The sequence below is a fragment of the Zootoca vivipara genome, chromosome 12, assembly GCF_965207765.1.
Source record: "Zootoca vivipara chromosome 12, rZooViv2.hap1.1, whole genome shotgun sequence".
Taxonomy (NCBI): domain Eukaryota; kingdom Metazoa; phylum Chordata; class Lepidosauria; order Squamata; family Lacertidae; genus Zootoca; species Zootoca vivipara.
Window position 1 is genome coordinate 31529792 of NC_142595.1, and position 15450 is coordinate 31545241.

Sequence of the window (15450 nt, forward strand, 5' to 3'; positions counted from 1 at the left end):
CAGGCCTGATCTCCGTGGAGGCCAGAGTGTGGATGCAGGCTTGTAATCTATGGCTGAAACTTAACATGAATCCTCAGGGCCTACTTCTGTTGCTAGTGAAAGATAACTATCAATCCCTCTGGAGCAAGACCATAGTGAATGAGATGCAGAGTATAGGCCTCAGTCCATCCAGCCTTATGTCACGTGATCTTGATACAGCAAAGACCCTTATTAAACAGAGGATTATAGATATAGAAAGACAGAAGGATTCAAGTAAAGTACCTCACTTTCTAATTGAGGAGGAAAGGAGATACTTGGCCCGCCCAGCCAGATATTTATTCCACCTGGAAATACCCTCTCATAGAAGAGCATTCACTTTGGCCCGTAACCGCAAAATGCCTTCAGCAGTTATCCAGGGGAAGTACAAACGGATCCCTCTATGTGAGATATGCTGCCTGTGTGGATCAGGAGAAGTGGAATCTATCGGCCATATACTTCTGTGATGCTGCTTCTACGAGGAGGTGCGAGGCGAGCTTATCCACACCATACTAGCAGAGCTACCTGGACGCTCGGATAATTTCTATATAGAGTGGCTTCTTTCCGACGCTAACCCTAATGTGTCAGCGAAGGTAGCCAAATTCTGTGCTAGAGCCATAAAAATTTGGTCCAATCTAATTAGAAGTGTCCAAATATCCTCAGAACATCTTCAGGACTAGCTAAAGAGGATCCAGTGACATTAACTGCTGCAGTCTACCTCCCTAAGTAGTAATACTCCTTTTAATTAGCTTTATTTTAACCATATTCTTGTTTTCTTTTATTGCTTTTATGTATTGCATATTTATGTGTGCTGGTCAAGAACCGTAATAATAAATCAATCAATCAATCAGTTGTTTATGGTATTTATATATATTTTTTGTCTTCGGAATAGGATTCTGTGGAACTGGTTATTTGTTATTGCTGGTTACTTGTTATTGCTGGGGCTTTGTGAACTGATTCAGGTGGAACAGACACGTACCAATGTCTAGACCTGATCCATGAACTGACTACGGTATGAACTGATCCACTGGGCCTTCTGCTTGTTTCATTGTATTTTATGAACTCATTTCTGTTGAAATTGATATGATACAGTGAATCAAAGGAAAAGGTAAAGGGACCTCTGACTCTGGGGTTGTGGCGCTCATCTCGCTTTATTGGCCAAGGGAGCCGTCGTACAGCTTCCAGGTCATGTGGCCGGCATGACTAAGCCACTTCTGGCGAACCAGAGCAGCTCACGGAAACGCCATTTGCCTTCCCGCCAGAGCAGTACCTATTTATCTACTTGCACTTTGACGTTCTTTCGAACTGCTAGGTTAACTGAGCAATGGGAGCTCACCCAGTTGCGGGGATTCGAACCGCCTACCTTCTGATCGGCAAGCCCTAGGCTTTGTGATTTAACCCACAGTGCCACCCGCATCCCAAACATAATACAGTGAATTAGTATACTTTATTTTGCAAGTGTGCAGCCAGTTACGACTCGTGTTTTTATTGAGCATAACTTTATGTAACCCTAGGTTTGTTGTTGTTTTACTAATGTTTGTACCATGGCTGAGTTTTCTAAGGAGTTTGGATATAGTATACTGAGAAAGACAAATTATTAAGCATGTTTACTTTCTTCCACAGTGAAGATGACCAGTTGTTAAAAAAAGAAGACATGTTGTTACTTACTTTGTCAAACCAAAAAGTACATTTAGAAATGCACACAGCAGCGTTCACTGAATATGTAAAAAACAACTTAATCCCTAGAGGATTTAGGATCCCTAAGGCACCTCCTCTATTTATGAACAATAGGAGATTAGTTTAAAAATGGGTATCGATTTTGAATAAATGTTCTAATGATCTAATGCTTTTGATCATAGAACAATCTGCCATGGATTTGGAAAAGGTCCACAAAGATTTAATAGAGTTAAAAGAAAGGACAAAAACTAAATACAATAAGGAGGATTTTGACAAACTCACTCACAAGCTGGATCAGGACGTTAATAAAATTTCCAATGAATTAGCCAATTTTAAGAAAAAGAAGTTGAGCAGAGATCGCAATGATTATTCCACAGGTAAAGTTCATTTAAGGCTGAATTCTTCAGGACTAGTTCGCAGGCAGTCTAACAGATCAGATATATCTTCACTTTCTACCACTCCTCCTGATTATGAACACTCGAGTGCCAATGGTTCGGATGAAGACAGAGAATTTAGGCTTAGATCTGGTCAGATGTACCAGTCTTTTTCCACACAGCGCACCAGACTCCCTACCAGAGGAAATAATCCCTGAACACCAAGACACCACTTTAGTGGTTAATTTATCTGACAGGACATTAATACCAGAGGAACCTCGAGTATTAAATTTAGGTCTAGGTTTTGTTCCCACTCCCAAGACAATATCAAGGAAGAAGAGAAACAGCTAAGTAATCCCAATTTCTACTTACCTATACCTAGTGATCCTGCCACATCAGTGAAAACCAAACTACAGGTCATTCAGAATGACGTCGTGTCCTTAGGCTATATAAATGAAAGTTTAGCGGATGTTTTATGTCCCGATCACACTAGGGTGCCAATATTCTACACACTTCCAAAAATACACAAAAATGTGCTCCCACCACCGGGTAGACCTATTGTGTCCGTGTCAGGATCATTGTTGGAAAATTGTGCACAATATAGTGACACATTTCTACACCCCTTCACTAAAGAAACCCCGTCTTACATTAAGGATACAAAACATATCATAACCTCTCAGGGGGACTCCTTACAGGGAGCCTCCCCCGGTCATCCTGACCAGTACGTCTCCAAGCGACAGCATCAGCAGCGAGTCAGGAGGAGAGAAGGAGGAGTGGACCGGAATGGAGGAAGGGCTCCAGGAGGCTCCAGAGACACGATCGGAAGAACAGGAAGTGGGACAGGGGCTCTGACAGGCAGGAGAGCCTATGCACCACTCCAACCACCAAGAAGGGGAACCTCTCCATCCGGTGCCCGAATTTAGGTGTGCACCCACACGCAGGGTTACGGGGCGGCGTTTCGGGGTGCCAAGGCTTTTATGCTGGTCACGAGGGAGAAAGAAGCATTGCAGGGTTCTGACAGTCACAAGGCAGTCATGCTTTCTGGTACTGTATCTTTGAACTGTAAATAGTATGCACAATAAAACTCTTAAAGACAAGGAGGACTGGAGCGTCTTTATTCAAGAGTAGCTGCAAGCCCCTGTGACATAACCCTTATTGAAAATTTGCATGTTACTCCACATAGTATTATTGCTAATGGAATGTGTCGTCCCTATATACTAATGTACCTCTGGATACTGTAAAATCTCAAATCCAAGAACTGCTAATGGATCATAATCAGTCTTCACCACCAGCACATTTTTAATGGAGATTCTTATTTAGTTTTATCTAATAATTTTTTCAGGTTTGGTTCCAAGTACTTCATTAAAAAAAAAAAAAGGTGTAGCCACGGGCTCTACGTAAATGTGCTCCCAGTCTGCCCAACATCTTTATGAGAAATTTTGTTTTAGAACATATTGCTCATAATAACCCATTCAGTGAATACATCCTGTTTTATGGCTGGTATATGGATGAATTGATAATTTATATTTTCGGAGGGTATTTTTGAACCGTTCAACCGTTGGATCAATAGCGCGAGTCCACACTTGACCTTTGAAGGTACATTGAGTCAACATTGTTTACCTTTCCTTGATCTAGAAAGCACAAAGTCAAATGATGCACAAAGTCATTTAAAGATAGATTGGTGCATACAGATTTAAAATCCACACTCACACAGGGTACGTTGTCCAGTCCTCCATGTGGTTCTTTAGATGTGGGCATTGTACCTACTGTAAATATGTGTCACAGTGGCCGGAGCGGGCTACTTCACAATATGCTTTACAGGTAAAAGAGTTTACCAATAAAGAAGGTTTTCAGTTCATTTTACAGGCATTTGCCACATGTGCTACTCCACGTGTAATTTACGTGATTAGATGTCCCTTGGGTTGTTGTATGTAGGTCATACTCTCAGATTTATAAAAGTAAGAATATCAGAGCATTGTTCTAGGATTAGGAACAATGTAGTAGATGCTCCTCTAGTACAACATTTTATTGAAGTATCTCATTCAGATGTGGACCTGACCTTTTTTGTAATTTGGACATATTTGGGTCCTGTAGAATGAACTAAAAATATCCTCATGCAGAAAGAAACTAGGTTTATTTTTTTACTGAATACGTTACACCCCTCAGGTCTTAATCCTGAAACTGATTTCAGTTGCTTTTTATGAGTAGGCACCAGTATTGTTTACCAGTTTGTTTACTTCTGTGGGGTGGAGGGGTCTCTTCAAAACAATTAAGTAAATAAATAAATAAATAAAAATTAAAATTGATGTATCTGTGCACTGCTATTACTTTGGATCTGAAAATTGATTACGGTTCTCCATGAGTTTGTATAAATTTTACATACATAACACGTGAGCATGGTTTAATTTGGGTTTTAACTTTCTGCTGGGCTACAAGGGTCGCTTTAAGAAAGAAATTTTGTATCTGTGGATAGCCAACACCTGTAATTGAAATCAATACTGTCTTTGTCCATATAACCTCACATTGTAACAGTTGACGTTTATCGCAGCTACTACGATGACACAGAACTACTATCTTGTTACATCACCTTTGGTATATACAGTTGTTTATGGCATATATATATATATATATATATATATATATATATATATATATGGTATGTTTTGTAAAAAAAGTGTGTGACATCACAACAGTGCATTTATTTCCATCAGATGAAGCGCAGGATGGCGAAGCAAGGTTTATATTCCGGAAATCCTTGTCTTCGAATATGATTCTGTGGAACTGGAACTACTTGTTATCGCTGGGACTTTCTGAACGGATGCAGATGGAACAGACACATACCAATGACTAGACCTGATCCATGAAGTGATTGCAGTATGAATTGATCTACTGAATTGATTCATTGTATTTTATGACTCATTTCTGTTGAAATTTATATGATACAGTGAATTACTATCCTTTTTTTTTTTTTTTGCAAGAGTGCAGCCGGTTACGACTCGTGTGTTTATTCAGAAAATCCAAGCCACAAATATGAAGCAGCAACTGTGTCAGGGTACCTGGGAAGCCATGGCCTTAAGGCGGACAACTAAATGGGAGTATGAGCTAGGATCAATAATACCTCAAGTAAGATTGCTAGCTGCTTGAGGTGAGGCTGCCTTCTGTTCCTGCTGGGAACCTCTCCTTGCCCCAGCAAGTAGGAATAAAGGAAAGAGATCACCAGGACGATCCATCAAAGGTAAATCACTCTCTCTCTCAGTTGCCCAGAGGATACGCTGTTGCTGTTTCGAATGCATGCACCAAAAGAGGAAGCTCTGGGTCACGTGTATGGGTATATATAGGTCCCTCGATCCGTTTGGACTGCGCCCCATTGAAAATGGGGTCTAAGCCCTTTCTCTGCTGTACTAATTTCAGTATCCAGAGATATAGGCTAAAAAGAGTAATTTTCTAAATCTGTGTAAGGTTCTGTGTAAATAATGTCATAAAAATGTATGATTTGCATATTACAGACTTTTAACCAGCCCCCCCCCACTCCCCGGATCATAGTAGGAATCTGTCTGTTGAGACATTTTTCCCTGCAGCATAGAGGGAATAATTCTCGATTTCAGGTCAGATGTAATCCTATTCTAAGGAAGCGTCCTGATTTACTCATTGCAAGATAAGATCCACTTCCCTTTGTTCTTGGCATTGTGCACAAAGAGGAAACAAAAAATAATGAGGCACACTAAGCTGCTGTTGGGAAATATAAACATATGCCATTTCTTGTGGCTGAGCAAACATCAGACACCTGTAGTTGGAGGAAGGAAGGGCAAAGTGGGGCAAAAGAGTACCTCCCCGTCAGAGTCCCTTAGAGAAGAGATGGGCTCCATCATGGCATTCCTCTTGCTCACCTGTGGTCTCTTACTATTGTTGCCTGAAGCTGTGGGTAAGAAATATTCCATTGATTGTTTCTGATTCATCTTAACGAGGCTAGTGGATCATCTTAACGAGGCTAGTGGATCATTGATCTCTGCTTTCAAGGGATCTCTTACAGCTAGCTATCACTTGCATCAACATGTGTTCAGCTATGGTCCTGTCTTAGTGGGGAAAAGATGACTTACAGTCTGTCCACCCATCAGTAAGACCCACTGAGTTAATGGGCGTACCAGTGCTGTTTTTTTCTAGAAAAAGAGGGGCTGGAGCTCAACATGAACAGCTCCCTTATTCTATTATAAAGGCAATGGCACCTACCTGAGAGGTGCTGGAAGTGAGTTCTGGAGAGTTCCGGCTGAAAAAACAACCCTGGGCCTTACTCCCAGGTAAGTGTGCACAGGATTGCAGCCTTCATAGAGGTTCCATAGCCCTTAAACGAAACCTCAGGCATAACCTCAGGTATAACTAAGGGTAGACTGAAATTCCTTCCCCTTAAAACCGCCACATCCTTCCCTTGCCAAAATGGGGCATGATTTTCTGCTGCTTTTAGAATGTTTGATGTTTTAGTATGTGATGTGAGCCACCCAGAGTGGCTGCGGAAACCCAGCTAGATGGCTGACGTAATATAAAGGTAAAGGTAAAGGGACCCCTGACCATTAGGTCCAGTCGTGACCGACTCTGGGGTTGCGCGCTCATCTCGCATTATTGGCCGAGGGAGCCGGCGTATAGCTTCCAGGTCATGTGGCCAGCATGACTAAGCCGCTTCTGGCAAACCGGAGCAGCACATGGAAATGCCGTTTACCTTCCCGCTGTAGCGGTTCCTATTTATCTACTTGCATTTTGAGGTGCTTTCGAACTGCTAGGTTGGCAGGAGCTGGGACCAAGCAACGGGAGCTCACCCCGTCACAGGGATTCGAACCGCCGACCTTCTGATCAGCAAGCCCTAGGCTCAGTGGTTTAACCACAGCGCCACCTGGGTCCCTTTACCTTTACCTATGTGATGTGAGCCACCCAGAGTGGCTGCGGAAACCCAGCTAGATGGCTGACGTATATATATATATATATATATATATATATATATATATATATATATATATATATTATAATAATTGGCTCACCCATACTTACCTTTCTCCACATTTCTAGGCACAGGTCTGGGCTTTCCAGGTCCACATCTGATCTGACTGTTTGTTTTTGGACCTGGCATCCCTGAAAACCCACTCTTTACTGCTGAATTGGAACAAATGGCAATCCATGGAAAACCCAAATTGCCATTCGATCTGATTCAGTGGTAAAGATTGGGTTTTAATGGGAAACCGGTGGGCAAAATAAATAAAAAAATAAGCACACGGAGATGGACTGAGAAAGCATGGCTTCTGGTCCCAAGTGCCGCTACCACAGCCCAGGTTGGGTGGGATGCTCCAGTGACTACATATGGCACCAGTCTGTGGCACACTGGGAAGGGGGAATGCGATCCATATTGATGCTGTAGTTTCTGCTGTTTGGTGTGAGATTTTCTTAAATCAGCTTCAATTCGACTAGAAAACTGAATGCTGAGTAAGTGGAAATTGAGACAGCTGATGCACATGCATGGATGATAACTACACCCTTTTCAGTTAATGAATTATAGTTCTCATTCTTACACCTTTGTCCCCTGTTTCCATTTCAGTTGGTTATCCCTGTGTCTGCCCATTTATTTACAATGGTAAATCCTATTCCTCTTGCACCAAGGACAGGGCTCGTAAACTGTGGTGTGCAACAGAAGTTGACTCTGAGACGAGAGAAATGAAGACATCTTCCTATAGAACATGTTACGTTAAAGGTGACCTGTATTTTCTTCTACTTCTGGTTTCCTGTGTCACACGTATGCATAGCCATTTTACTGTAATAAAGTAAACAGATCCTCTTCATGAACTTTAAAGCTAGATGTGGGTCTTCCATAGGCATCTGATTGGACATCGTGGAAACAAAATGTTGGATTAGATGGGCCTTTGGTCTGATGCAACAGAACTCTTTCTGGGCACTTAAAGAGGTTAGGGACTACCATCAGTAGCTTGTGTAGCTTGTATAGATTTCCTTATGCACGATCTATTACAAATCTTCTTCCAAGGATCAGATAAAAGTTGCTTCAGGCAACAAGATCTCTGAAGAAATGAAACACATCACCAGTATGTTAATTTGAAAAAAATGGTTCAAACTATTTACCCAAGAGGCACTTTTGTACAAATATTACCTACTAATAATTGATAAAGATTGCATAGACCGCAGTTTGGGGATGCCTGGTGTAGACCATAAAAGTCGCATGTCATCTTTTCTAATATTACTGATATTACATTGGCATGAATGCCAGCTATCTTCATGTCTTGTTTTATATCTAGTATAACTGAATTCATTCACTTAATCTTTCTTTATAGTTTCTTGTTTCTTTAACATTATTGTCAATTGAGTAATTGTTACTTGCTCTCACAGGCTCCTGACCAATTCATTTGTCCTTGGTTTGTAGCTATCTTTCTAAGCCTTTATAAAGGAGATCCCAGGCAAGGTTTATATATATGTGACCATTTTTTAATTTTATTTTATGATCATCACTACTATGTTTCAATGCATATAATCTCACTCTGTTTTGGCCTAGAGAATGGAGGTAATGATGATGGCCGACCCTGTGTGTTCCCCTTTGTGTACAAGGGCAAAACCTTTGATAAATGCACCCAAAAAGATTCGCTGAAAAGGGACTTCTGGTGTGCAACAACAGGGAACTATGACAAGGATGAGAAATGGAGCTACTGTGCTGATACCGGTGAGCATGATGCAGGGGGCTAGAATAACAGGAGTGGTTGGCCGGATGAATAATTAGTGAAGGCACCTTGTAGGCCAAGGAGAGTGAGAGGGAAGTTCAGCATTCCCCAATCTGGTGCCCTGCAGGCATTTTAAACTGCAGTTCCCATCACCACTGACCAGTGGCCATACTTGTTAGGGGCAGACTGATGTGAAACACCTGGAAGGCCCCACCTTGGGAGCACTTGCTTGGCATGCAAAGCATCAAATTTTCATTCCCCAGAATCTCCAGGTAGGGCTGGAAGAGCGTCCTTGCCAGTCAGAGTAGACAACACCAAGCTAGATGGATCTCGCGTCTGACTCAGTTTGGACTCGGCTACATTTCTCATGTTACAATGCTATAACTGCATTATAAACATGTGACACCAGTTGACCCTGTAGAGCACAAAACTTGGTGTAATTTCACAGTTTTTTCCTCTTTTGTTATAACAATTTAATTTATGACTTGTTTATAGCATTTCCCCCTTGTGTGTTGATCCAGCCTATGCCAGCTTTCTACCACCTTATGAAAAATTTGCTTAGTCTTAGCATTTCTGAGCAGAGTTCTAGGTTCAGGCCAGCACAATGACAGGTTTGGACAGGACCGAAGAGAACTGAGTAAATAGTCTTCAGAACAGTGAAAAAAAGATTAATTAGATGAACCACAAGCCACACATTATATAAGAGCTTGGTGCACAGTATATAGTAGTTATGTGAGCTTATATGAGAATAAGTGGTTTGGTAGAAGTTAAAGAAAAAGAAATGATATAGGACTCAGCTACATTAGTCAAAAACAATGTTAATAATAATAATTTATTTGTACCCCACCCATCTAGCTGAGTCTCCCCAGCTACTCTGGGCGGCTCCCAATCAAGTGTTAAATACAAGACAGCATTAAATATTTAAAACTTCCCTAAACAGGGCTTCCTTCAGATGTCTTTTAAAATTAGGATAGCTCTTTATTTCCTTGACATCTGATGGGAGGGCGCCATTACTGAGAAGGCCCTCTGTCTGGTTCCCTGTAACCTCACTTCTCACAATGAGGAAACCACCAGAAGACCCTCAGCGCTGGATCTCAGTGTCCCAGCTGAATGATGGGGGTGGAGACGCTCCTTCAGGTATACATATAGGGCTTTAAAGGTCAGCACCAACACTTTGAATTGTGCTCTGAAACGTACTGAGAGCCAATGTAGATCTCTCAGGACTGGTGTTATATGGTCCTGGTGGCCACGCCCAGTCACCAGTCTAGCTGCCGCATTCTGGATTAATTGCAGTTTCCGGGTAGTCCAAGTGGGAGATACAGTCCGCAGGCAGGTAGGGTCTCAGCCTGCGTATCAGATGGAGCTGGTAGACAGCCGCCCTGGACACAGAATTAACCTGCGCCTCCATGGACAGCTGTGAGTCCAAAATAACTCCCAGGCTGTGCACCTGGTCCTTCAGAGGCACAGTTACTCTATTCAGGACCAGGGAGTCCCCCACACCCGCCGGCCCCCTGTCCCCCCAAAACAGTACTTCTGTCTTGTCAGGATTCAACCTCCGTTTGTTAGCCGCCATCCATCCTCCAACCACCTCTGGCACTCACACAGGACATTCAACACCTTCAATGGTTCTGATTTAAAAGAGAGGTAGAGCTGGGTGTCATCTGCATACTGATGAACACCCAACCCAACCCCCCTGATGATCTCTCCCAGCCGCTTCATATAAATATTAAAAAGCATGGGGGAGAGGACAGAACTCTGGGGCAACCCACAAGTGAGAGCCCAGTTGTCTGAATACTCATCCGCAACACCACTCTCTGGACACGGCCCAGGAGAAAGGAGCAGAACCACTTCATAAAAGTGCCCCCATCTCCCAGCCCCTCTAGCCGTTAAAGGGTGTTAAGCTCAATGGTGTCGAAGGCCGCTGAGAGATCCAGCAGAACTAGGAAACAGCTCTCACCTTTGTCTCTAGCCCCCCGGAGATCATCAACCAGCGCAACCAAGGCAGTTTCAGTCCCATGGTGAGGCCTGAATTCCGTTTGGAAGGGATCCAAATGGTTCGCATCCTCCAGGTGTGCTTGAAGTTTTTCAGCAACCACACACTCAATCACCTTGCCCAAGAATGGTAGATTTGAAACTGGGGAATATTTGGCCATATTGGCTGGGTCTAAATAAGTTTTTTAAAGAAGTGGTTTAATGACCGCCTCTTTCAGTGGGTCTGGGAAGTCTCCACCCCGCAGAGACCATTGCCCAGTCCTTCCCAGCTCACATTTATTAGCCAGGATAGGCAAGGATCAAGGAGACAGGTGGTTGGTTTCATTCATCCAAGCAGCCTGTCCACATCCTTGGAGGTAAAAGATTGGAATTGATCCCTTATAACATGACTAGACAGGACTCTAGCACTCTCCCGCCCCGGCCCTGCTCCTACTGTGGAGTCTACCTCCTTCTGAATCTGAGCGACTTCATCTGCAAAAAACTTTGCAAAAGCATTGCAGGGGATCTTGGGGTCCCTACCAGGCCCCAGTGATGAAGGTGGTTCCAATAGATTGTGAACCACCTGAAAGAGTGTCCTGCTGCTGTTTTCTGCAGCTGCAATACAGGCGGTGAAGAAGGTCCTCTTTGCTGTCGCCATTGCCACTTGGTAGGCTCAACATTGAGCTCTAGCCTGTGTCTGGTCTGATTCAGAATGAGTTTTCCACCACCGGCACTCTAGCCGTCTCAACGATTTTTTCATCGCCCTCAGCTCCAGGGAAAACGTAGGGGGTATCTGGGCTCCATGCAATGGGAGAGGCCGCTTCGGAGCCAGACAGTCAATAGCCCTGGTTAACTCCAGGGAATCAGCTGAAAGGCCATCAACATGGGATAAAACACCACAAACCACTCTCTGGAAGCCAATTGGATCCATTAAGTGGTGGTGGGGGGCCATCCAATTCGGTCCCACCTCCCTGCAGAAGGGAAGGGTCACGGAGAAGTCCCGTTGCCAACATCTGACCATGGCACTTCTTTTGTTTCACTTTTAAAGGTGTCAGATCAACAACATCTGTAGAGGTAAACACCAGGTCTAAGGCATGTCTGTGGCTATGAATTGGACCAAACCTATTCAGGGACAGTCCCATGGAGGCCATGCTTTCCATGAAGTCCCAAGCTGCTCCTTGTAAGTTCATGTCGCCATGTTTCCAGCAGCTTCCTGCTGCCTCTTAAGCTGTGGCGGTGAGTGTAGGCTCCACTTCCTAGGCCTGATGGAATTGGCTGGAGGAGGGAGCGGTCTCCATCACTCACATGTGTTATAAACATGTAACACCAGATGGCGCTGTAGAGCACAAAACATTTCTATGTGATTCTATTTATTTATTTATTTATTTATTTATCTTTGCACCTGTCCTCCAAGGAACTCAAGGTGGTGCACATGGCTCCCCTGTTCTCCATGTTATCCTCACAACATCCCTGAGATATTGGTTAGGAAGAGGGTTGGTGACCAGTAGGATCAGCAGCACAATCTATAGCACCAAAGTGACAGGAGGAAAGATGGCTGTGACTCTTCCCCTGCTGTTCAGACCCCCCCCCCCCACGCCTACATCCCTTCTTTTCCAAAATGACACACTCACAGTACTGAAGTTTGTTTGGGAGAAAAGGGATGCTGAGGATGGTTTGCTGAAGAAGTCACTGTGCAGAAGAAGGGTTCAGCAAGCCCTGCCCGCCTGCCCATTTGATACTTCAAATGGCACCCCTATTCCTTTGCTTTATTGCGGACTTGTCATCATGATGTAATTTATGTAAGCGAGTGGGGGGGGGAGGAACGATCCCCCAGGCAAAACGCAGGAATGTTTCCAGCACCCGTGCTTTTAGACACCTGGCACATACTCAGATATCTTGTAGTGTAAAACGCAGAAGGACTGAGGCAGAAGTGTGTGCTACAAACTATTACTAAGAAGGCGGAACAAAAGAAAGCATGTCTCCTCTCGCTGAGAAAAGTTGGAAGAAAACAACAACAAACGGAAACAGCAAACACCTGCTCCCATGATTACAACAATGTTTGCTTGAATGCATAAACACAGTCTTGTGACTGCACAGTGAGAGGAATAGAATCCAACAGTTTAGGCCTTGTGGTGACATGATTGTTTGTGGGCTCTGGCTTTTTGCTAATAGTGCCAAAACTCTCTTCATTGTTCAAGATTTTATTTATAAATGCATCCAGAAGTGCAGTGGGTCATATCCCACTAACATGTACTTTGAGTATACCCACTGAAATTTGCCATGCCCATTAATTTCAGTGGGTCTACTCTGAGCATGACTAACATTTGTAGAATGAGTTGACATTGTACAGTGAGTACTGAGCATTCAGTGAGGTCAGATGATCAAACTGGAATGGATCTGGGATAAGCCCAATCTCCACAGGTGCTTAAAACTTTATGTATGGTGCTTGCAATATGGCTCTAAAGCAGGGGTCAGCAAACTTTTTCAGCAGGGGGCCGGTCCACTGTCCCTCAGACCTTGTGGGGGCCGGATTATATTTTGGAAAAAAATGTGAACTAATTCCGATGCCCCACAAATAACCCAGATATGCATTTTTTTTAAAAGGACACATTCTACTCATATGAAAACACGAGGCAGGCCCCACAAATAACCCAGAGATGCATTTTAAATAAAAGGACACATTCTATGCATGTAAAAACATGCTGATTCCAGGACCGTCCGCGGGCCGGATTTAGAAGGCAATTGGGCCACATCTGGCCCCCGGGCCTTAGTTTGGGGTCCCTGCTCTAAAGCACGGTTTGGAAATGCTAAAAGGCAATGCTATGATGAGTCACTGATGTTTAGCATGTGGAGAGAATTCTGGGTCACAGTGTCCACAGGTTTGTTGTAGATATAAATTAATAGTTATGAAGTAAATCTGCTGTACTTCCCAGAACTTGTTAGTTGGAAGAATTCTTTCCATTTTTTAATCATTTGGGCTATAGGTTTCATTGGAACTGTTGAACATAAATGATATTTTGTCTACTCTGTTCTCATTTTCCAGCACCTTATCAAGGTAGCGGCTGCAAAAGTCTATGATTCCTGTTATCCAGTTTGGATCACAACAGGTGGATGGGTAAATGAAAGACCACTGGGTGCGCCGACTAGAAGCCTTGCTTAGTGGGTTGTGCTGCCAAATAATTTAGAAGGATGTTGACCCTGTTACCAATATATAAAGTCTGACCCTATATAACCCTGATGGTGGCCTAAAAATAAATAAGATGTGGCAGTGGGAGATTATTAATCTTTGTTAAACTGTATCTTTGTGCTACAAAAATAAAACATTTCTTTTAGTTTGCCAAGCAGCATAAAAAAATGTATGATGAGTGATCACTATGAAATATGATGAGTGTGGGAGAAAGTTTTTGCAACTGCATGAATGAGATTGCATAGTCTTCATAGGATGAATGAAAATATGTACATGTGGCTGGTTGTATGTGAGTGTTTGTGTGTTCTATCACACACTTCACCCAAACATCCAAAAGCTTCCCAAGTGGTCTTTTGCTTTCACTGGTTCATGTCAAAGAAATCTCTGTAGTATATAAACTGAGTATGATTTAGTATTCAGAGATATCCTAGTTAAAGCCAGCAGCAAGCATCAACCAAGCAAAGCTCTCATGCCCAGCCAATGCCCTCAGCCCTGAAGGGGACAGCCCTGCCACCCCATTCAACTGTGGTCACTTCCTTTGAAAATTCTACCTTCTCATCCCCTCTCCTTGGATAGAACTTAATGCAAACACATCAGATCAATACTTTCTGTACTAAAAAATGCAGGCGGACAGTGTCATCCACTCCTAACTCGGACAGCCACTTTCGAAGGATATCATGGTTGATGGTATTGAAAGTAGCTGAGAGGTCAATGAGAATTAACAGAGACATGGTATGGTATGGTTAAAAGAATGGGCAATCTTAAGTGACCCCGATCTTCTGGATCTTGAAGGTTTCAATAACAGGTTCACTTGGCACAGCTACCTTTGGCATGAGAAAGTTAAATCGCACAGGGGCTTCCTATCACATGTGTTTAGGAGGCCACTGTATGAGGTTTGGAGTAGAGTTAAAAGTTTAAGAGAAAGGAGAACCCCAAGGTGGCTGTCGCCAACTGAAATCTTAACAATTAAAAAAACGAATATGGAAACAAACTGGTTATGCTATGAAGACATTCTTGTAGAAACCGAAGAGGGTTGGAAAATCTTAACCTATGATCAACTGAAAGGAATGGGCATAGGTTGGTTACAATACCACCAGATATATGATCTGTTCAAACAAAATAACAAAAAACACGGTTTTGAGAGTAAAAAATCTGAATTTCAATCAGAAATATTGGAAGGCAAAGAAAAACTGTTAACTAAGATGTATGACCTCCTCCTAGATTGGAATACGAAGGATGAATCAACTAAAGAGTGCATGATCAAATGGGCAGTAGATCTAGGTTATAATATTAGTATTGATCAATGGCAAAACCTATGGAAATACCAAATCAAATTTACAGCCTGCACTCTTTTAAAAGAAAACATCATGAAAATGATGTTTAGATGGCATCTTACGCCGGTTAAATTAGCAAAAATCAACAAGTCTAACAATAAAAAATGCTGGAAGTGTAACATCAAAGAAGGAGACTTTTACCACATGTGGTGGCTCTGTGAAAAGGTAAAGACTTATTGGGAGCAAAT

The 15450-nt window shown here is 42.8% G+C and overlaps 1 long non-coding RNA gene across 1 annotated transcript; it reads left to right on the forward strand.

The window, feature by feature from the left end:
- Window positions 1-5670: 5670 nt before the first annotated feature.
- LOC148683935 (uncharacterized) lies at window positions 5671-14073 on the forward strand. The gene is made up of 4 exons (XR_015946693.1): window positions 5671-5988; window positions 7645-7797; window positions 8608-8772; window positions 13785-14073. It is a non-coding gene; the product is annotated as an uncharacterized LOC148683935 (long non-coding RNA).
- The last annotated feature ends 1377 nt before the right edge of the window (window positions 14074-15450 follow it).